This window comes from Euprymna scolopes, chromosome 6 (genome assembly GCF_053919585.1).
Source record: "Euprymna scolopes isolate OS-2025 chromosome 6, ASM5391958v1, whole genome shotgun sequence".
NCBI lineage: Eukaryota > Metazoa > Mollusca > Cephalopoda > Sepiida > Sepiolidae > Euprymna > Euprymna scolopes.
This window is the reverse complement of record NC_136487.1, coordinates 14,288,513-14,306,720: the sequence shown is the minus strand read 5'-3', so window position 1 is coordinate 14,306,720 and position 18,208 is coordinate 14,288,513. Positions and strand designations below refer to the sequence as shown.

The 18,208-nt window shown below is 35.3% G+C and overlaps 42 non-coding genes across 42 annotated transcripts; all 42 read right to left on the bottom strand.

Moving 5' to 3' along the window:
* Nucleotides 1–349: 349 nt before the first annotated feature.
* Trnaw-cca (transfer RNA tryptophan (anticodon CCA)) lies at nt 350–421 on the bottom strand. The gene has a single exon. It is a non-coding gene; the product is annotated as a tRNA-Trp (tRNA).
* Nucleotides 422–627: 206 nt separating this feature from the next.
* Nucleotides 628–699, bottom strand: Trnaw-cca (transfer RNA tryptophan (anticodon CCA)). The gene has a single exon. It is a non-coding gene; the product is annotated as a tRNA-Trp (tRNA).
* A 206-nt stretch (nt 700–905) lies between these two features.
* Trnaw-cca (transfer RNA tryptophan (anticodon CCA)) lies at nt 906–977 on the bottom strand. The gene has a single exon. It is a non-coding gene; the product is annotated as a tRNA-Trp (tRNA).
* A 484-nt stretch (nt 978–1,461) lies between these two features.
* On the bottom strand, nt 1,462–1,533 carry Trnaw-cca (transfer RNA tryptophan (anticodon CCA)). The gene has a single exon. It is a non-coding gene; the product is annotated as a tRNA-Trp (tRNA).
* A 206-nt stretch (nt 1,534–1,739) lies between these two features.
* Nucleotides 1,740–1,811, bottom strand: Trnaw-cca (transfer RNA tryptophan (anticodon CCA)). Its single transcript has one exon. It is a non-coding gene; the product is annotated as a tRNA-Trp (tRNA).
* Nucleotides 1,812–2,017: 206 nt separating this feature from the next.
* On the bottom strand, nt 2,018–2,089 carry Trnaw-cca (transfer RNA tryptophan (anticodon CCA)). Its single transcript has one exon. It is a non-coding gene; the product is annotated as a tRNA-Trp (tRNA).
* Nucleotides 2,090–2,852: 763 nt separating this feature from the next.
* Nucleotides 2,853–2,924, bottom strand: Trnaw-cca (transfer RNA tryptophan (anticodon CCA)). Its single transcript has one exon. It is a non-coding gene; the product is annotated as a tRNA-Trp (tRNA).
* A 206-nt stretch (nt 2,925–3,130) lies between these two features.
* Nucleotides 3,131–3,202, bottom strand: Trnaw-cca (transfer RNA tryptophan (anticodon CCA)). The gene has a single exon. It is a non-coding gene; the product is annotated as a tRNA-Trp (tRNA).
* Nucleotides 3,203–3,408: 206 nt separating this feature from the next.
* Nucleotides 3,409–3,480, bottom strand: Trnaw-cca (transfer RNA tryptophan (anticodon CCA)). Its single transcript has one exon. It is a non-coding gene; the product is annotated as a tRNA-Trp (tRNA).
* A 206-nt stretch (nt 3,481–3,686) lies between these two features.
* Trnaw-cca (transfer RNA tryptophan (anticodon CCA)) lies at nt 3,687–3,758 on the bottom strand. Its single transcript has one exon. It is a non-coding gene; the product is annotated as a tRNA-Trp (tRNA).
* Nucleotides 3,759–3,964: 206 nt separating this feature from the next.
* Nucleotides 3,965–4,036, bottom strand: Trnaw-cca (transfer RNA tryptophan (anticodon CCA)). The gene has a single exon. It is a non-coding gene; the product is annotated as a tRNA-Trp (tRNA).
* A 206-nt stretch (nt 4,037–4,242) lies between these two features.
* On the bottom strand, nt 4,243–4,314 carry Trnaw-cca (transfer RNA tryptophan (anticodon CCA)). The gene has a single exon. It is a non-coding gene; the product is annotated as a tRNA-Trp (tRNA).
* A 200-nt stretch (nt 4,315–4,514) lies between these two features.
* Nucleotides 4,515–4,597, bottom strand: Trnaw-cca (transfer RNA tryptophan (anticodon CCA)). Its single transcript has one exon. It is a non-coding gene; the product is annotated as a tRNA-Trp (tRNA).
* A 200-nt stretch (nt 4,598–4,797) lies between these two features.
* Nucleotides 4,798–4,869, bottom strand: Trnaw-cca (transfer RNA tryptophan (anticodon CCA)). Its single transcript has one exon. It is a non-coding gene; the product is annotated as a tRNA-Trp (tRNA).
* A 206-nt stretch (nt 4,870–5,075) lies between these two features.
* Nucleotides 5,076–5,147, bottom strand: Trnaw-cca (transfer RNA tryptophan (anticodon CCA)). The gene has a single exon. It is a non-coding gene; the product is annotated as a tRNA-Trp (tRNA).
* Nucleotides 5,148–5,630: 483 nt separating this feature from the next.
* Trnaw-cca (transfer RNA tryptophan (anticodon CCA)) lies at nt 5,631–5,702 on the bottom strand. Its single transcript has one exon. It is a non-coding gene; the product is annotated as a tRNA-Trp (tRNA).
* A 206-nt stretch (nt 5,703–5,908) lies between these two features.
* Nucleotides 5,909–5,980, bottom strand: Trnaw-cca (transfer RNA tryptophan (anticodon CCA)). The gene has a single exon. It is a non-coding gene; the product is annotated as a tRNA-Trp (tRNA).
* Nucleotides 5,981–6,186: 206 nt separating this feature from the next.
* Nucleotides 6,187–6,258, bottom strand: Trnaw-cca (transfer RNA tryptophan (anticodon CCA)). The gene has a single exon. It is a non-coding gene; the product is annotated as a tRNA-Trp (tRNA).
* A 484-nt stretch (nt 6,259–6,742) lies between these two features.
* Trnaw-cca (transfer RNA tryptophan (anticodon CCA)) lies at nt 6,743–6,814 on the bottom strand. Its single transcript has one exon. It is a non-coding gene; the product is annotated as a tRNA-Trp (tRNA).
* Nucleotides 6,815–7,020: 206 nt separating this feature from the next.
* Trnaw-cca (transfer RNA tryptophan (anticodon CCA)) lies at nt 7,021–7,092 on the bottom strand. The gene has a single exon. It is a non-coding gene; the product is annotated as a tRNA-Trp (tRNA).
* A 206-nt stretch (nt 7,093–7,298) lies between these two features.
* Trnaw-cca (transfer RNA tryptophan (anticodon CCA)) lies at nt 7,299–7,370 on the bottom strand. Its single transcript has one exon. It is a non-coding gene; the product is annotated as a tRNA-Trp (tRNA).
* Nucleotides 7,371–7,854: 484 nt separating this feature from the next.
* Trnaw-cca (transfer RNA tryptophan (anticodon CCA)) lies at nt 7,855–7,926 on the bottom strand. Its single transcript has one exon. It is a non-coding gene; the product is annotated as a tRNA-Trp (tRNA).
* Nucleotides 7,927–8,132: 206 nt separating this feature from the next.
* Trnaw-cca (transfer RNA tryptophan (anticodon CCA)) lies at nt 8,133–8,204 on the bottom strand. Its single transcript has one exon. It is a non-coding gene; the product is annotated as a tRNA-Trp (tRNA).
* Nucleotides 8,205–8,688: 484 nt separating this feature from the next.
* On the bottom strand, nt 8,689–8,760 carry Trnaw-cca (transfer RNA tryptophan (anticodon CCA)). The gene has a single exon. It is a non-coding gene; the product is annotated as a tRNA-Trp (tRNA).
* A 206-nt stretch (nt 8,761–8,966) lies between these two features.
* Nucleotides 8,967–9,038, bottom strand: Trnaw-cca (transfer RNA tryptophan (anticodon CCA)). The gene has a single exon. It is a non-coding gene; the product is annotated as a tRNA-Trp (tRNA).
* A 206-nt stretch (nt 9,039–9,244) lies between these two features.
* On the bottom strand, nt 9,245–9,316 carry Trnaw-cca (transfer RNA tryptophan (anticodon CCA)). The gene has a single exon. It is a non-coding gene; the product is annotated as a tRNA-Trp (tRNA).
* A 1,591-nt stretch (nt 9,317–10,907) lies between these two features.
* Nucleotides 10,908–10,979, bottom strand: Trnaw-cca (transfer RNA tryptophan (anticodon CCA)). The gene has a single exon. It is a non-coding gene; the product is annotated as a tRNA-Trp (tRNA).
* Nucleotides 10,980–11,463: 484 nt separating this feature from the next.
* On the bottom strand, nt 11,464–11,535 carry Trnaw-cca (transfer RNA tryptophan (anticodon CCA)). Its single transcript has one exon. It is a non-coding gene; the product is annotated as a tRNA-Trp (tRNA).
* Nucleotides 11,536–11,741: 206 nt separating this feature from the next.
* On the bottom strand, nt 11,742–11,813 carry Trnaw-cca (transfer RNA tryptophan (anticodon CCA)). Its single transcript has one exon. It is a non-coding gene; the product is annotated as a tRNA-Trp (tRNA).
* Nucleotides 11,814–12,019: 206 nt separating this feature from the next.
* On the bottom strand, nt 12,020–12,091 carry Trnaw-cca (transfer RNA tryptophan (anticodon CCA)). Its single transcript has one exon. It is a non-coding gene; the product is annotated as a tRNA-Trp (tRNA).
* A 484-nt stretch (nt 12,092–12,575) lies between these two features.
* Trnaw-cca (transfer RNA tryptophan (anticodon CCA)) lies at nt 12,576–12,647 on the bottom strand. The gene has a single exon. It is a non-coding gene; the product is annotated as a tRNA-Trp (tRNA).
* A 762-nt stretch (nt 12,648–13,409) lies between these two features.
* Trnaw-cca (transfer RNA tryptophan (anticodon CCA)) lies at nt 13,410–13,481 on the bottom strand. Its single transcript has one exon. It is a non-coding gene; the product is annotated as a tRNA-Trp (tRNA).
* A 206-nt stretch (nt 13,482–13,687) lies between these two features.
* On the bottom strand, nt 13,688–13,759 carry Trnaw-cca (transfer RNA tryptophan (anticodon CCA)). The gene has a single exon. It is a non-coding gene; the product is annotated as a tRNA-Trp (tRNA).
* A 206-nt stretch (nt 13,760–13,965) lies between these two features.
* On the bottom strand, nt 13,966–14,037 carry Trnaw-cca (transfer RNA tryptophan (anticodon CCA)). Its single transcript has one exon. It is a non-coding gene; the product is annotated as a tRNA-Trp (tRNA).
* Nucleotides 14,038–15,906: 1,869 nt separating this feature from the next.
* Nucleotides 15,907–15,978, bottom strand: Trnaw-cca (transfer RNA tryptophan (anticodon CCA)). The gene has a single exon. It is a non-coding gene; the product is annotated as a tRNA-Trp (tRNA).
* Nucleotides 15,979–16,184: 206 nt separating this feature from the next.
* Trnaw-cca (transfer RNA tryptophan (anticodon CCA)) lies at nt 16,185–16,256 on the bottom strand. The gene has a single exon. It is a non-coding gene; the product is annotated as a tRNA-Trp (tRNA).
* Nucleotides 16,257–16,740: 484 nt separating this feature from the next.
* Trnaw-cca (transfer RNA tryptophan (anticodon CCA)) lies at nt 16,741–16,812 on the bottom strand. Its single transcript has one exon. It is a non-coding gene; the product is annotated as a tRNA-Trp (tRNA).
* A 206-nt stretch (nt 16,813–17,018) lies between these two features.
* On the bottom strand, nt 17,019–17,090 carry Trnaw-cca (transfer RNA tryptophan (anticodon CCA)). Its single transcript has one exon. It is a non-coding gene; the product is annotated as a tRNA-Trp (tRNA).
* A 206-nt stretch (nt 17,091–17,296) lies between these two features.
* Trnaw-cca (transfer RNA tryptophan (anticodon CCA)) lies at nt 17,297–17,368 on the bottom strand. The gene has a single exon. It is a non-coding gene; the product is annotated as a tRNA-Trp (tRNA).
* A 206-nt stretch (nt 17,369–17,574) lies between these two features.
* Nucleotides 17,575–17,646, bottom strand: Trnaw-cca (transfer RNA tryptophan (anticodon CCA)). The gene has a single exon. It is a non-coding gene; the product is annotated as a tRNA-Trp (tRNA).
* A 200-nt stretch (nt 17,647–17,846) lies between these two features.
* Nucleotides 17,847–17,930, bottom strand: Trnaw-cca (transfer RNA tryptophan (anticodon CCA)). Its single transcript has one exon. It is a non-coding gene; the product is annotated as a tRNA-Trp (tRNA).
* Nucleotides 17,931–18,130: 200 nt separating this feature from the next.
* Nucleotides 18,131–18,202, bottom strand: Trnaw-cca (transfer RNA tryptophan (anticodon CCA)). Its single transcript has one exon. It is a non-coding gene; the product is annotated as a tRNA-Trp (tRNA).
* Between the last annotated feature and the right edge of the window lie 6 nt (nt 18,203–18,208).

The following is an 18,208-nucleotide window of genomic DNA, read 5'->3' as shown; positions in this document are numbered from 1 at the left end:
TGAAGACTTATAATCTTTGATGATACATTTATAAAATAAATGGAATCCTTCAAACAAAAAGGGAACGCTTTTTACCCCGACGTGATTCGAACACGTAAGCTTCTGATCTGGAGTAAGAAGCGCTACCATTGCGCCACAAGGCCGTAAGGCCACCACTCGTATTATTGCATTCTTAAAATACTTATGAATCTGTACCGTACAAAAAATTTAATATTGTACATTACAATAACGTCTCAGAATAATAATTCATTGTAAAACCAGGATTGCATTAATTGCCATGGAAGACTGATAATCTTGGATGATACATTTATAAAATAAATAGCATCCTTCAAATAAAAGGAAACGCTTTTGACCCCGACGTGATTCGAACACGTAACCTTCTGATCTGGAGTCAGACGCGCTACCATTGCGCCAAAAGGCCGTAAGCCAACCACTCTCATTGTTGCATTCTTAAAATACTTATGAATCTGTACCGTACAAAAAATTTAATATTGTACATTACAATAACGTCTCAGAATAATAATTCATTGTAAAACCAGGATTGCATTAATTGCCATTGAAGACTTATAATCTTTGATGATAAATTTATAAAATAAATGGCATCCTTCAAATAAAAGGGAACGCTTTTGACCCCGACGTGATTCGAACACGTAACCTTCTGATCTGGAGTCAGACGCGCTACCATTGTGCCACAAGGCCGTAAGCCAACCTCTTTTATTATTGCATTCTTAAAATACTGATGAATCTGTACCGTACAAAAAATGTAATATTGTACATTACAATAACGTCTCAGAATAATAATTCATTGTAAAACCAGGATTGCATTAATTGCCATTGAAGACTGATAATCTTTGATGATACATTTATAAAATAAATGGCATCCTTCAAATAAAAGGGAACGCTTTTGACCCCGACGTGATTCGAACACGTAACTTTCTGATCTGGAATCAGACGCGCTACCATTGCGCCACAAGGCCGTAAGCCAACCACTCTTATTATTGCATTCTTAAAATACTTATGAATCTGTACCGTACAAAAAATTTAATATTGTACATTACAATAACATCTCAGAATAATAATTCATTGTAAAACCAGGATTGCATTAATTGCAATGGAAGACTGATAATCTTTGATGATACATTTATAAAATAAATGGCATCCTTCAACTAAAAGGGAACGCTTTTGACCCCGACGTGATTCGAACACGTAACCTACTGCTCTGGAGTCAGACGCGCTCCCATTGCGCCACAAGGCCGTAAGCCAACCGCTCTTATTATTGCATTCTTACAATACTTATGAATCTGTATCGTACAAAAAATTTAATATTGTACATTACAATAACGTCTCAGAATAATAATTCATTGTAAAACCAGGATTGCATTAATTGCCATTGAAGACTTATAATCTTTGATGATACATTTATAAAATAAATGGCATCCTTCAAATAAAAGGGAACGCTTTTGACCCCGACGTGATTCGAACACGTAACCTTCTGATCTGGAGTCAGACGCGCTACCATTGCGCCAGAAGGCCGTAAGCCAACCACTCTTATTATTGCATTCTTAAAATACTTATGAATCTGTACCGTACAAAAAATTTAATATTGTACATTACAGTAACATGTCAGAATAATAATTCATTGTAAAACCAGGATTGCATTAATTGCCATTGAAGACTGATAATCTTTGATGATACATTTATAAAATAAATGGCATCCTTCAACTAAAAGGGAACGCTTTTGACCCCGACGTGATTCGAACACGTAACCTTCTGATCTGGAGTCAGACGCGCTACCATTGCGCCACAAGGCCGTAAGCCAACCACTCTCATTATTGCATTCTTAAAATACTTATTAATCTGTACCGTACAAAAAGCTTAATATTGTACATTAGAGTAACATCTCAGAATAATAATTCATTGTAAAACCAGGATTGCATTAATTGCCATTGAAGACTTATAATCTTTGATGATACATTTATAAAATAAATGGCATCCTTCAAATGAAAGGGAACGCATTTGACCCTGACGTGATTCGAACACGTAAACTTCTGATCTGGAGTCAGACGCGCTACCATTGCGCCACAAGGCCGTAAGCCAAACACTCTCATTATTGCATTCTTTAAATACTTATGAATCTGTACCGTACAAAAAATTTAATATTGTACATTAGAGTAACATTTCAGAATAATAATTCATTGTAAAACCAGGATTGCATTAATTGCCATTGAAGACTTATAATCTTTGATGATACATTTATAAAATAAATGGAATCCTTCAAACAAAAAGGGAACGCTTTTTACCCCGACGTGATTCGAACACGTAAGCTTCTGATCTGGAGTAAGAAGCGCTACCATTGCGCCACAAGGCCGTAAGGCCACCACTCGTATTATTGCATTCTTAAAATACTTATGAATCTGTACCGTACAAAAAATTTAATATTGTACATTACAATAACGTCTCAGAATAATAATTCATTGTAAAACCAGGATTGCATTAATTGCCATGGAAGACTTATAATCTTTGATGATACATTTATAAAATAAATGGCATCCTTCAAATAAAAGGGAACGCTTTTGACCCCGACGTGATTCGAACACGTAACCTTCTGATCTGGAGTCATCCGATTTACCATTGCGTCACAAGGCCGTAAGCCAACCACTCTTATTATTTCATTCTTAAAATACTAATGAATCTGTACCGTACAAAAAATTTAATATTGTACATTACAATAAGGTCTCAGAATAATAATTCATTGTAAAACCAGGATTGCATTAATTGCCATTGAAGACTTATAATCTTTGATGATAAATTTATAAAATAAATGGCATCCTTCAAATAAAAGGGAACACTTTTGACCCCGACGTGATTCGAACACGTAACCTTCTGATCTGGAGTCAGACGCGCTACAATTGCGCCACAAGGCCGTAAGCCAACCACTCTTATTATTGCATTCTTAAAATACTTATGAATCTGTACCGTACAAAAAATTTAATATTGTACATTAAAATAATGTCTCAGAATAATAATTCATTGTAAAACCAGGATTGCATTAATTGCCATTGAAGACTTATAATCTTTGATGATACATTTATAAAATAAATGGCATCCTTCAAATAAAAGGGAACGCTTTTGACCCCGACGTGATTCGAACACGTAACCTTCTGATCTGGAGTCAGACGCGCTACCATTGCGCCAAAAGGCTGTAAGCCAACCACTCTTATTATTGCATTCTTAAAATACTTATGAATCTGTACCGTACACAAAATTTAATATTGTACATTACAGTAACATCTCAGAATAATAATTCATTGTAAAACCAGGATTGCATTAATTGCCATTGAAGACTGATAATCTTTGATGATACATTTATAAAATAAATGGCATCCTTCAAATAAAAGGGAACGCTTTTGACCCCGACGTGATTCGAACACGTAACCTTCTGATCTGGAGTCAGATGCGCTACCATTGCGCCACAAGGCCGTAAGGCCACCACTCATATTATTGCATTCTTAAAATACTTATGAATCTGTACCGTACGAAAGATTTAATATTGTACATTACAATAACGTCTCAGAATAATAATTCATTGTAAAACCAGGATTGCATTAATTGCCATGGAAGACTTATAATCTTTGATGATACATTTATAAAATAAATGGCATCCTTCAAATAAAAGGGAACGCTTTTGACCCCGACGTGATTCGAACACGTAACCTTCTGATCTGGAGTCAGACGCGCTACCATTGCGTCACAAGGCCGTAAGCCAACCACTCATATTATTTCATTCTTAAACTACTTATGAATCTGTACCGTACAAAAAATTTAATATTGTACATTACAATAACGTCTCAGAATAATAATTCATTGTAAAACCAGGATTGCATTAATTGCCATTGAAGACTTATAATCTTTGATGATAAATTTATAAAATAAATGGCATCCTTCAAATAAAAGGGAACGCTTTTGACCCCGACGTGATTCGAACACGTAACCTTCTGATCTGGAGTCAGACGCGCTACCATTGCGCCACAAGGCCGTAAGCCAACCAGTCTTATTATTGCATTCTTAAAATACTTATGAATCTGTACCGTACAAAAAATTTAATATTGTACATTACAGTAACATCTCAGAATAATAATTCATTGTAAAACCAGGATTGCATTAATTGCGATTGAAGACTGATAATCTTTGATGATACATTTATAAAATAAATGGCATCCTTCAAATAAAAGGGAACGCTTTTGACCCCGACGTGATTCGAACACGTAACCTTCTGATCTGGAGTCAGACGCGCTACCATTGCGCCACAAGGCCGTAAGCCAACCACTCTCATTATTGCATTCTTAAAATACTTATGAATCTGTACCGTACAAAAAATTTAATATTGTACATTTGAGTAACGTCTCAGAATAATAATTCATTGTAAAACCAGGATTGCATTAATTGCCATTGAAGACTTATAATCTTTGATGATACATTTATAAAATAAATGGCACCATTCAAATAAAAGGGAACGCTTTTGACCGGACGTGATTCGAACACGTAACCTTCTGATCTGGAGTCAGACGCGCTACCATTGCGCCACAAGGCCGTAAGCCTACCACTCTTATTATTGCATTCTTAAAATACTTATGAATCTGTACCGTACACAAAATTTAATATTGTACATTACAGTAACATTTCAGAATAATAATTCATTGTAAAACCAGGATTGCATTAATTGCCATGGAAGACTGATAATCTTTGATGATACATTTATAAAATAAATGGTATACTTCAAATAAAAGAGAACGCATTTGACCCCGATGTGATCCGAACACGTAACCTTCTGATCTGGAGTCAGACGCGCTACCATTGCGCCACAAGGCCGTAAGCTTACCTCTCTTATTATTGCATTCTTAAAATACTTATGAATGTGTACCGTACAAAAAAATTAATATTGTACATTACAATAACGTCTCAGAATAATAATTCATTGTAAAACCAGGATTGCATTAATTTTCCTTGAAGACTTATTATCTTTGATGATACATTTATAAAATAAATGGCATCCTTCAAATAAAAGGGATCGCTTTTGACCCCGACGTGATTCGAACACGTAACCTTCTGATCTGGAGTCAGACGCGCTACCATTGCGCCACAGGGCCGTAAGCCAACCACTAATATTATTGCATTCTTAAAATACTTATGAATCTGTACCGTACAAAAAATTTAATATTGTACATTACAGTAACATCTCAGAATAATAATTCATTGTAAAACCAGGATTGAATTAATTGCAATGGAAGACTGATAAACTTTGATGATACATTTATAAAATAAATGGCATCCTTCCAATAAAAGGGAACGTTTTTGACCCGACGTGATTCGAACACGTAACCTTCTGATCTGGAGTCAGACTCGCTACCATTGCGCTACAAGGCCGTAAGCCAACCACTCTTATTATTGCATTCTTAAAATACTTATGAATGTGTACCGTACAAAAAATTTAATATTGTACATTACAGTAACATCTCAGAATAATAATTCATTGTAAAACCAGGATTGCATTAATTGCCATTGAAGACTGATAATCTTTGATGATACATTTATAAAATAAATGGCATCCTTCAAATAAAAGAGAACGCATTTGACCCCGACGTGACTCGAACACGTAACCTTCTGATCTGGAGTCAGACGCGCTACCATTGCGCCACAAAGCCGTAAGCTAACCTCCCTTATTATTGCATTCTTAACATACTTATGAATCTGTACCGTATAAAAAATTTAATATTGTACATTCCAATAACGTCTCAGAATAATAATTCATTGTAAAACCAGGATTGCATTAATTGCCATTGAAGACTGATAATCTTTGATGATACGTTTATAAAATAAATAGCATCCTTCAAATAAAAGGGAACGCTTTTGACCCCGTCGTGATTCGAAGACGTAACCTTCTGATCTGGAGTCAGACGCGCTACCATTGCGCCACAAGGCCGTAAGCCAACCGCTCTCATTATTGCATTCTAAAAATACTTATGAATCTGTACCGTACAAAAAATTTAATATTGTACATTACAGTAACATCTCAGAATAATAATTCATTGTAAAACCAGGATTGCATAAATTGCCATTGAAAACTGATAATCTTTGATGATATATTTATAAAATAAATGGCATCCTTCAAATAAAAGGGAACGCTTTTGACCCCGACGTGATTCGAACACGTAACCTTCTGATCTGGAGTCAGACGCGCTACCATTGCGCCAAAAGGCCGTAAGCCAACCACTTGTATTATTCCATTCTTAAAATACTTATGAATCTGTACCGTACGAAAGATTTAATATTGTACATTACAATAACGTCTCAGAATAATAATTCATTGTAAAACCAGGATTGCATTAATTGCCATGGAAGACTTATAATCTTTGATGATACATTTATAAAATAAATGGCATCCTTTAAATAAAAGGGAACGCATTTGACCCCGACGTGATTCGAAGACGTAACCTTCATATCTGGAGTCAGACGCGCTACCATTGCGCCAAAAGGCCGTAAGCCAACCACTCTTATTATTGCATTCTTAAAATACTTATGAATCTGTACCGTACAAAAAATTTAATATTTTACATTACAATAACATCTCAGAATAATAATTCATTGTAAAACCAGGATTGCATTAATTGCCATTGAAGACTGATAATCTTTGATGACACATTTATAAAATAAATGGCATCCATCAACTAAAAGGGAACGCTTTTGACCCCGACGTGATTCGAACACGTAACCTACTGATCTGGAGTCAGACGCGCAACCATTGCGCCACAAGGCCGTAAGCCAACCACTCTCATTATTGCATTCTTAAAATACTTATTAATCTGTACCGTACAAAAAATTTAATATTGTACATTAGAGTAACATCTCAGAATAATAATTCATTGTAAAACCAGGATTGCATGAATTGCCATTGAAGACTGATAATCTTTGATGATACATTTATAAAATAAATGGCATCCTTCAAATAAAAGGGAACGCATTTAACCCCGACGTGATTCGAACACGTAACCTTCTGATCTGGAGTCAGACGCGCTACCATTGCGCCACAAGGCCGTAAGCCAACAACTCTTATTATTGCATTCTTACAATACTTATGAATCTGTACCGTACAAAAAATTTAATATTGTACATTACAATAACGTCTCAGAATAATAATTCATTGTAAAACCAGGATTGCATTAATTGCCATTGAAGACTTATAATCTTTGATGATACATTTATAAAATAAATGGCATCCTTCAAACAAAAGGGAACGCATTTGACCGCGACGTGATTCGAACACGTAACCTTCTGATCTGGAGTCAGACGCGCTACCATTGCGCCACAATGCCGTAAGCCAACCACTCTTATTATTGCATTCTTAAAATACTTATGAATCTGTACCGTACAAAAAATTTAATATTGTACATTACAGTAACATTTCAGAATAATAATTCATTGTAAAACCAGGATTGCATTAATTGCCATGGAAGACTGATAATCTTTGATGATACATTTATAAAATAAATGGTATCCTTCAAATAAAAGAGAACGCATTTGACCCCGATGTGATCCGAACACGTAACCTTCTGATCTGGAGTCAGACGCGCTACCATTGCGCAACAAGGCCGTAAGCTAACCTCTCTTATTATTGCATTCTTAAAATACTTATGAATGTGTACCGTACAAAAAATTTAATATTGTACATTACAGTAACATCTCAGAATAATAATTCATTGTAAAACCAGGATTGCATTAATTGCAATGGAAGACTGATAAACTTTGATGATACATTTATAAAATAAATGGCATCCTTCAAATAAAAGGGAACGCTTTTGACCCCGACGTGATTCGAACACGGAACCTTCTGATCTGGAGTCAGACTCGCTACCATTGCGCCACAAGGCCGTAAGCCAACCACTCTTATTATTGCATTCTTAAAATACTTATGAATCTGTTCCGTACAAAAAATTTAATATTGTACATTACAGTAACATCTCAGAATAATAATTCATTGTAAAACCAGGATTGCATTAATTGCCATGGAAGACTGATAATCTTTGATGATACATTTATAAAATAAATGGCATCCTTCAAATAAAAGAGAACGCATTTGACCCCGACGTGACTCGAACACGTAACCTTCTGATCTGGAGTCAGACGCGCTAGCATTGCGCCACAAAGCCGTAAGCTAACCTCCCTTATTATTGCATTCTTAAAATACTTATGAATCTGTACCGTATAAAAAATTTAATATTGTACATTACAATAACGTCTCAGAATTATAATTCATTGTAAAACCAGGATTGGATTAATTGCCATTGAAGACTGATAATCTTTGATGATACGTTTATAAAATAAATGGCATCCTTCAAATAAAAGGGAACGCTTTTGACCCCGTTGTGATTCGAAGACGTAACCTTCTGATCTGGAGTCAGACGCGCTACCATTGCGCCACAAGGCCGTCAGCCAACCACTCTTATTATTGCATTCTTAAAATACTTATGAATCTGTACCGTACAAAAAATTTAATATTGTACATTACAGTAACATCTCAGAATAATAATTCATTGTAAAACCAGGATTGCATTAATTGCCATTGAAGACTGATAATCTTTGATGATACATTTATAAAATAAATGGCATCCTTCAAATAAAAGGGAACGCTTTTGACCCCGACGTGATTCGAACACGTAACCTTCTGATCTGGAGTCAGACGCGCTACCATTGCGCCACAAGGCCGTAAGCTAACCTCTCTTATTATTGCATTCTTAAAATACTTATGAATCTGTACCGTACAAAAAATTTAATATTGTACATTACAATAACGTCTCAGAATAATAATTCATTGTAAAACCAGGATTGCATTAATTGCCATTGAAGACTTATAATCTTTGATGATACATTTATAAAATAAATGGCATCCTTCAAATAGAAGAGAACGCATTTGACCCCGACGTGATTCGAACACGTAACCTTCTGATCTGGAGTCAGACGCGCTAATATTGCGCCACAAGGCCGTAAGCCAACCACTCTTATTATTGCATTCTTAAAATACTTATTAATCTGTACCGTACAAAATATTTAATATTGTACATGACAGTAACATCTCAGAATAATAATTCATTGTAAAACCAGGATTGCATTAATTGCCATTGAAGACTTATAATCTTTGATGATACATTTATAAAATAAATGGCATCCTTCAAAAAAAAGGGAACGCTTTTGACCCCGACGTGATTCGAACACGTAACCTTCTGATCTGGAGTCAGACGCGCTACCATTGCGCCACAATGCCGTAAGCCAACCACTCTTATTATTGCATTCTTAAAATACTTATGAATCTGTACCGTACAAAAAATTTAATATTGTACATTACAATAACGTCTCAGAGTAATAATTCATTGTAAAACCAGGATTGCATTAATTGCCATTGAAGACTTATAATCTTTGATGATACATTTATAAAATAAATGGCATCCTTCAAATAAAAGGGAACGCTTTTGACCGGAGGTGATTCGAACACGTAACCTTCCGATCTGGAGTCAGACGCGCTACCATTGCGCCACAAGGCCGTAAGCCAACCACTCTTATTATTGCATTCTTAAAATACTTATGAATCTGTACCGTACAAAAAATTTAATATTGTACATTACAATAACGTCTCAGAGTAATAATTCATTGTAAAACCAGGATTGCATTAATTGCCATTGAAGACTTATAATCTTTGATGATACATTTATAAAATAAATGGCATCCTTCAAATAAAAGGGAACGCTTTTGACCGGAGATGATTCGAACACGTAACCTTCCGATCTGGAGTCAGACGCGCTACCATTGCGCCACAAGGCCGTAAGCCAACCACTCTTATTATTGCATTCTTAAAATACTTATGAATCTGTACCGTACAAAAAATTTAATATTGTACATTACAATAACGTCTCAGAGTAATAATTCATTGTAAAACCAGGATTGCATTAATTGCCATTGAAGACTTATAATCTTTGATGATACATTTATAAAATAAATGGCATCCTTCAAATAAAAGGGAACGCTTTTGACCGGAGGTGATTCGAACACGTAACCTTCCGATCTGGAGTCAGACGCGCTACCATTGCGCCACAAGGCCGTAAGCCAACCACTCTTATTATTGCATTCTTAAAATACTTATGAATCTGTACCGTACAAAAAATTTAATATTGTACATTACAATAACGTCTCAGAGTAATAATTCTTTGTAAAACCAGGATTGCATTAATTGCCATTGAAGACTTATAATCTTTGATGATACATTTATAAAATAAATGGCATCCTTCAAATAAAAGGGAACGCTTTTGACCGGAGGTTATTCGAACACGTAACCTTCCGATCTGGAGTCAGACGCGCTACCATTGCGCCACAAGGCCGTAAGCCAACCACTCTTATTATTGCATTCTTAAAATACTTATGAATCTGTACCGTACAAAAAATTTAATATTGTACATTACAATAACGTCTAAGAGTAATAATTCATTGTAAAACCAGGATTGCATTAATTGCCATTGAAGACTTATAATCTTTGATGATACATTTATAAAATAAATGGCATCCTTCAAATAAAAGGGAACGCTTTTGACCGGAGGTGATTCGAACACGTAACCTTCCGATCTGGAGTCAGACGCGCTACCATTGCGCCACAAGGCCGTAAGCCAACCGCTCTCATTATTGCATTCTAAAAATACTTATGAATCTGTACCGTACAAAAAATTTAATATTGTACATTACAGTAACATCTCAGAATAATAATTCATTGTAAAACCAGGATTGCATAAATTGCCATTGAAAACTGATAATCTTTGATGATATATTTATAAAATAAATGGCATCCTTCAAATAAAAGGGAACGCTTTTGACCCCGACGTGATTCGAACACGTAACCTTCTGATCTGGAGTCAGACGCGCTACCATTGCGCCAAAAGGCCGTAAGCCAACCACTTGTATTATTCCATTCTTAAAATACTTATGAATCTGTACCGTACGAAAGATTTAATATTGTACATTACAATAACGTCTCAGAATAATAATTCATTGTAAAACCAGGATTGCATTAATTGCCATGGAAGACTTATAATCTTTGATGATACATTTATAAAATAAATGGCATCCTTTAAATAAAAGGGAACGCATTTGACCCCGACGTGATTCGAAGACGTAACCTTCATATCTGGAGTCAGACGCGCTACCATTGCGCCAAAAGGCCGTAAGCCAACCACTCTTATTATTGCATTCTTAAAATACTTATGAATCTGTACCGTACAAAAAATTTAATATTTTACATTACAATAACATCTCAGAATAATAATTCATTGTAAAACCAGGATTGCATTAATTGCCATTGAAGACTGATAATCTTTGATGACACATTTATAAAATAAATGGCATCCTTCAACTAAAAGGGAACGCTTTTGACCCCGACGTGATTCGAACACGTAACCTACTGATCTGGAGTCAGACGCGCAACCATTGCGCCACAAGGCCGTAAGCCAACCACTCTCATTATTGCATTCTTAAAATACTTATTAATGTGTACCGTACAAAAAATTTAATATTGTACATTAGAGTAACATCTCAGAATAATAATTCATTGTAAAACCAGGATTGCATGAATTGCCATTGAAGACTGATAATCTTTGATGATACATTTATAAAATAAATGGCATCCTTCAAATAAAAGGGAACGCATTTAACCCCGACGTGATTCGAACACGTAACCTTCTGATCTGGAGTCAGACGCGCTACCATTGCGCCACAAGGCCGTAAGCCAACAACTCTTATTATTGCATTCTTACAATACTTATGAATCTGTACCGTACAAAAAATTTAATATTGTACATTACAATAACGTCTCAGAATAATAATTCATTGTAAAACCAGGATTGCATTAATTGCCATTGAAGACTTATAATCTTTGATGATACATTTATAAAATAAATGGCATCCTTCAAACAAAAGGGAACGCATTTGACCGCGACGTGATTCGAACACGTAACCTTCTGATCTGGAGTCAGACGCGCTACCATTGCGCCACAATGCCGTAAGCCAACCACTCTTATTATTGCATTCTTAAAATACTTATGAATCTGTACCGTACAAAAAATTTAATATTGTACATTACAGTAACATTTCAGAATAATAATTCATTGTAAAACCAGGATTGCATTAATTGCCATGGAAGACTGATAATCTTTGATGATACATTTATAAAATAAATGGTATCCTTCAAATAAAAGAGAACGCATTTGACCCCGATGTGATCCGAACACGTAACCTTCTGATCTGGAGTCAGACGCGCTACCATTGCGCAACAAGGCCGTAAGCTAACCTCTCTTATTATTGCATTCTTAAAATACTTATGAATGTGTACCGTACAAAAAATTTAATATTGTACATTACAGTAACATCTCAGAATAATAATTCATTGTAAAACCAGGATTGCATTAATTGCAATGGAAGACTGATAAACTTTGATGATACATTTATAAAATAAATGGCATCCTTCAAATAAAAGGGAACGCTTTTGACCCCGACGTGATTCGAACACGGAACCTTCTGATCTGGAGTCAGACTCGCTACCATTGCGCCACAAGGCCGTAAGCCAACCACTCTTATTATTGCATTCTTAAAATACTTATGAATCTGTTCCGTACAAAAAATTTAATATTGTACATTACAGTAACATCTCAGAATAATAATTCATTGTAAAACCAGGATTGCATTAATTGCCATGGAAGACTGATAATCTTTGATGATACATTTATAAAATAAATGGCATCCTTCAAATAAAAGAGAACGCATTTGAACCCGACGTGACTCGAACACGTAACCTTCTGATCTGGAGTCAGACGCGCTAGCATTGCGCCACAAAGCCGTAAGCTAACCTCCCTTATTATTGCATTCTTAAAATACTTATGAATCTGTACCGTATAAAAAATTTAATATTGTACATTACAATAACGTCTCAGAATAATAATTCATTGTAAAACCAGGATTGGATTAATTGCCATTGAAGACTGATAATCTTTGATGATACGTTTATAAAATAAATGGCATCCTTCAAATAAAAGGGAACGCTTTTGACCCCGTTGTGATTCGAAGACGTAACCTTCTGATCTGGAGTCAGACGCGCTACCATTGCGCCACAAGGCCGTCAGCCAACCACTCTTATTATTGCATTCTTAAAATACTTATGAATCTGTACCGTACAAAAAATTTAATATTGTACATTACAGTAACATCTCAGAATAATAATTCATTGTAAAACCAGGATTGCATTAATTGCCATTGAAGACTGATAATCTTTGATGATACATTTATAAAATAAATGGCATCCTTCAAATAAAAGGGAACGCTTTTGACCCCGACGTGATTCGAACACGTAACCTTCTGATCTGGAGTCAGACGCGCTACCATTGCGCCACAAGGCCGTAAGCTAACCTCTCTTATTATTGCATTCTTAAAATACTTATGAATCTGTACCGTACAAAAAATTTAATATTGTACATTACAATAACGTCTCAGAATAATAATTCATTGTAAAACCAGGATTGCATTAATTGCCATTGAAGACTTATAATCTTTGATGATACATTTATAAAATAAATGGCATCCTTCAAATAGAAGAGAACGCATTTGACCCCGACGTGATTCGAACACGTAACCTTCTGATCTGGAGTCAGACGCGCTAATATTGCGCCACAAGGCCGTAAGCCAACCACTCTTATTATTGCATTCTTAAAATACTTATTAATCTGTACCGTACAAAATATTTAATATTGTACATTACAGTAACATCTCAGAATAATAATTCATTGTAAAACCAGGATTGCATTAATTGCCATTGAAGACTTATAATCTTTGATGATACATTTATAAAATAAATGGCATCCTTCAAAAAAAAGGGAACGCTTTTGACCCCGACGTGATTCGAACACGTAACCTTCTGATCTGGAGTCAGACGCGCTACCATTGCGCCACAATGCCGTAAGCCAACCACTCTTATTATTGCATTCTTAAAATACTTATGAATCTGTACCGTACAAAAAATTTAATATTGTACATTACAATAACGTCTCAGAGTAATAATTCATTGTAAAACCAGGATTGCATTAATTGCCATTGAAGACTTATAATCTTTGATGATACATTTATAAAATAAATGGCATCCTTCAAATAAAAGGGAACGCTTTTGACCGGAGGTGATTCGAACACGTAACCTTCCGATCTGGAGTCAGACGCGCTACCATTGCGCCACAAGGCCGTAAGCCAACCACTCTTATTATTGCATTCTTAAAATACTTATGAATCTGTACCGTACAAAAAATTTAATATTGTACATTACAATAACGTCTCAGAGTAATAATTCATTGTAAAACCAGGATTGCATTAATTGCCATTGAAGACTTATAATCTTTGATGATACATTTATAAAATAAATGGCATCCTTCAAATAAAAGGGAACGCTTTTGACCGGAGGTGATTCGAACACGTAACCTTCCGATCTGGAGTCAGACGCGCTACCATTGCGCCACAAGGCCGTAAGCCAACCACTCTTATTATTGCATTCTTAAAATACTTATGAATCTGTACCGTACAAAAAATTTAATATTGTACATTACAATAACGTCTCAGAGTAATAATTCATTGTAAAACCAGGATTGCATTAATTGCCATTGAAGACTTATAATCTTTGATGATACATTTATAAAATAAATGGCATCCTTCAAATAAAAGGGAACGCTTTTGACCGGAGGTGATTCGAACACGTAACCTTCCGATCTGGAGTCAGACGCGCTACCATTGCGCCACAAGGCCGTAAGCCAACCACTCTTATTATTGCATTCTTAAAATACTTATGAATCTGTACCGTACAAAAAATTTAATATTGTACATTACAATAACGTCTCAGAGTAATAATTCATTGTAAAACCAGGATTGCATTAATTGCCATTGAAGACTTATAATCTTTGATGATACATTTATAAAATAAATGGCATCCTTCAAATAAAAGGGAACGCTTTTGACCGGAGGTGATTCGAACACGTAACCTTCCGATCTGGAGTCAGACGCGCTACCATTGCGCCACAAGGCCGTAAGCCAACCACTCTTATTATTGCATTCTTAAAATACTTATGAATCTGTACCGTACAAAAAAATTAATATTGTACATTACAATAACGTCTCAGAGTAATAATTCTTTGTAAAACCAGGATTGCATTAATTGCCATTGAAGACTTATAATCTTTGATGATACATTTATAAAATAAATGGCATCCTTCAAATAAAAGGGAACGCTTTTGACCGGAGGTTATTCGAACACGTAACCTTCCGATCTGGAGTCAGACGCGCTACCATTGCGCCACAAGGCCCGTAAGCCAACCACTCTTATTATGGCATTCTTAAAATACTTATGAATCTGTACCGTACAAAAAATTTAATATTGTACATTACAATAACGTCTAAGAGTAATAATTCATTGTAAAACCAGGATTGCATTAATTGCCATTGAAGACTTATAATCTTTGATGATACATTTATAAAATAAATGGCATCCTTCAAATAAAAGGGAACGCTTTTGACCGGAGGTGATTCGAACACGTAACCTTCCGATCTGGAGTCAGACGCGCTACCATTGCGCCACAAGGCCGTAAGCAAACCACTCTTATTATTGCATTCTTAAAATACTTATGAATCTGTACCGTACAAAAAATTTAATATTGTACATTACAATAACGTCTCAGAATAATAATTCATTGTAAAACCAGGATTGCATTAGTTGCCATTGAAGACTGATAATCTTTGATGATATATTTCTAAAATAAATGGCATCCTTCAAATAAAAGGGAACGCTTTTGACCCCGACGTGATTCGAACACGTAACCTTCGTATCTGGAGTCAGACGCGCTACCATTGCGCCACAAGGCCGTAAGCCAACCACTCTTATTATTGCATTCTTAAAATACTTGTGAATTTTTACCGTACAAAAAATTTAATATTGTACATAACAATAACGTCTCAGAATAATAATTCATTGTAAAACCAGGATTGCATTAATTGCCATTGAAGACTTATAATCTTTGATGATACATTTATAAAATAAATGGTCTCCTTGAAAGAAAAGGGAACGCTTTTGACCCCGACGTGATCCGAACACGTAACCTTCTGATCTGGAGTCAGACGCGCTACCATTGCGCCACAAGGCCGTAAGCTAACCTCTCTTATTATTGCATTCTTAAAATACTTATGAATCTGTACCGTACAAAAAATTTAATATTGTACATTACAATAACGTCTCAGAATAATAATTCATTGTAAAACCAGGATTGCATTAATTGCCATTGAAGACTTATAATCTTTGATGATACATTTATAAAATAAATGGCATCCTTCAAATAAAAGAGAACGCATTTGACCCCGACGTTATCCGAACACGTAACCTTCTGATCTGGAGTCAGACGCGCTAGCATTGCGCCACAAAGCCGTAAGCAAACCTCTCTTATTATTGCATTCTTAAAATACTTATGAATCTGTAGCGTACAAAAAATTTAATATTGTACATTACAATAACGTCTCAGAATAATAATTCATTCTAAAACCAGGATTGCATTAATTGCCATTGAAGACTGATAATCTTTGATGATACGTTTATAAAATAAATGGCATCCTTCAAATAAAAGGGAACGCTTTTGACCCCGACGTGATTCGAAGACGTAACCTTCTGATTTGGAGTCAGACGCGCTACCATTGCGCCACTAGGCCGTAAGCCAAACACTCTCATTATTGCATTCTTAAAATACTTATGAATCTGTACCGTACAAAAAATTTAATATTGTACATTACAGTAACATCTCAGAATAATAATTCATTGTAAAACCAGGATTGCATTAATTGCCATTGAAGACTGATAATCTTTGATGATATATTTATAAAATAAATGGCATCCTTCAAAACAACGGGAACGCTTTTGACCCCGACGTGATTCGAACACGTAACCTTCTGATCTGGAGTCAGACGCGCTACCATTGCGCCACAAAGCCGTAAGCTGACCTCTCTTATTATTGCATTCTTAAAATACTTATGAATCTGTACCGTACAAAAAATTTAATATTGTACATTACAACAACGTCTCAGAATAATAATTCATTGTAAAACCAGGATTGCATTAATTGTCATTGAAGACTTATAATCTTTGATGATACATTTATAAAATAAATAGCATCCTTCAAACAAAAGGGAACGCTTTTGACCCCGACGTGATTCGAACACGTAACCTTCTGATCTGGAGTCAGACGCGCCACCATTGCGCCACAAGGCCGTAACCCAACCACTCTTATTATTGCATTCTTAAAATACTTATGAATCTGTACCGTACAAAAAATTTAATATTGTACATTACAATAACGTCTCAGAATAATAATTCATTGTAAAACCAGGATTGCATTAATTGCCATTGAAGACTTATAATCTTTGATGATACATTTATAAAATAAATGGCATCCTTCAAATAGAAGAGAACGCATTTGACCCCGACGTGATCCGAACACGTAACCTTCTGATCTGGAGTCAGACGCGCTACCATTGCGCCACAAGGCCGTAAGCCAACCACTCTTATTATTGCATTCTTAAAATACTTATGAATCTGTACCGTACAAAAAATTTAATATTGTACATTACAATAACGTCTCAGAATAATAATTCATTGTAAAACCAGGATTGCATTAATTGCCATTGAAGACTGATAATCTTTGATGATACATTTATAAAATAAATGGCATCCTTCAAATAAAAGGGAACGCTTTTTACCCCGACGTGATTCGAACACGTAACCTTCTGATCTGGAGTCAGACGCGCTACCATTGCGCCAAAAGGCCGTAAGCCAACCACTCTTATTATTGCATTCTTAAAATACTTATGAATCTGTACCCTACAAAAAATTTAATATTGTACATTACAATAACGTCTCAGAATAATAATTCATTGTAAAACCAGGATTGCATTAATTGCCATTGAAGACTTATAATCTTTGATGATACATTTATAAAATAAATGGCATCCTTCAAATAAAAGAGAACGCATTTGACCCCGACGTGATTCGAACACGTAACCTTCTGATCTGGAGTCAGACGCGCTACCATTGCGCCACAAGGCCGTAAGC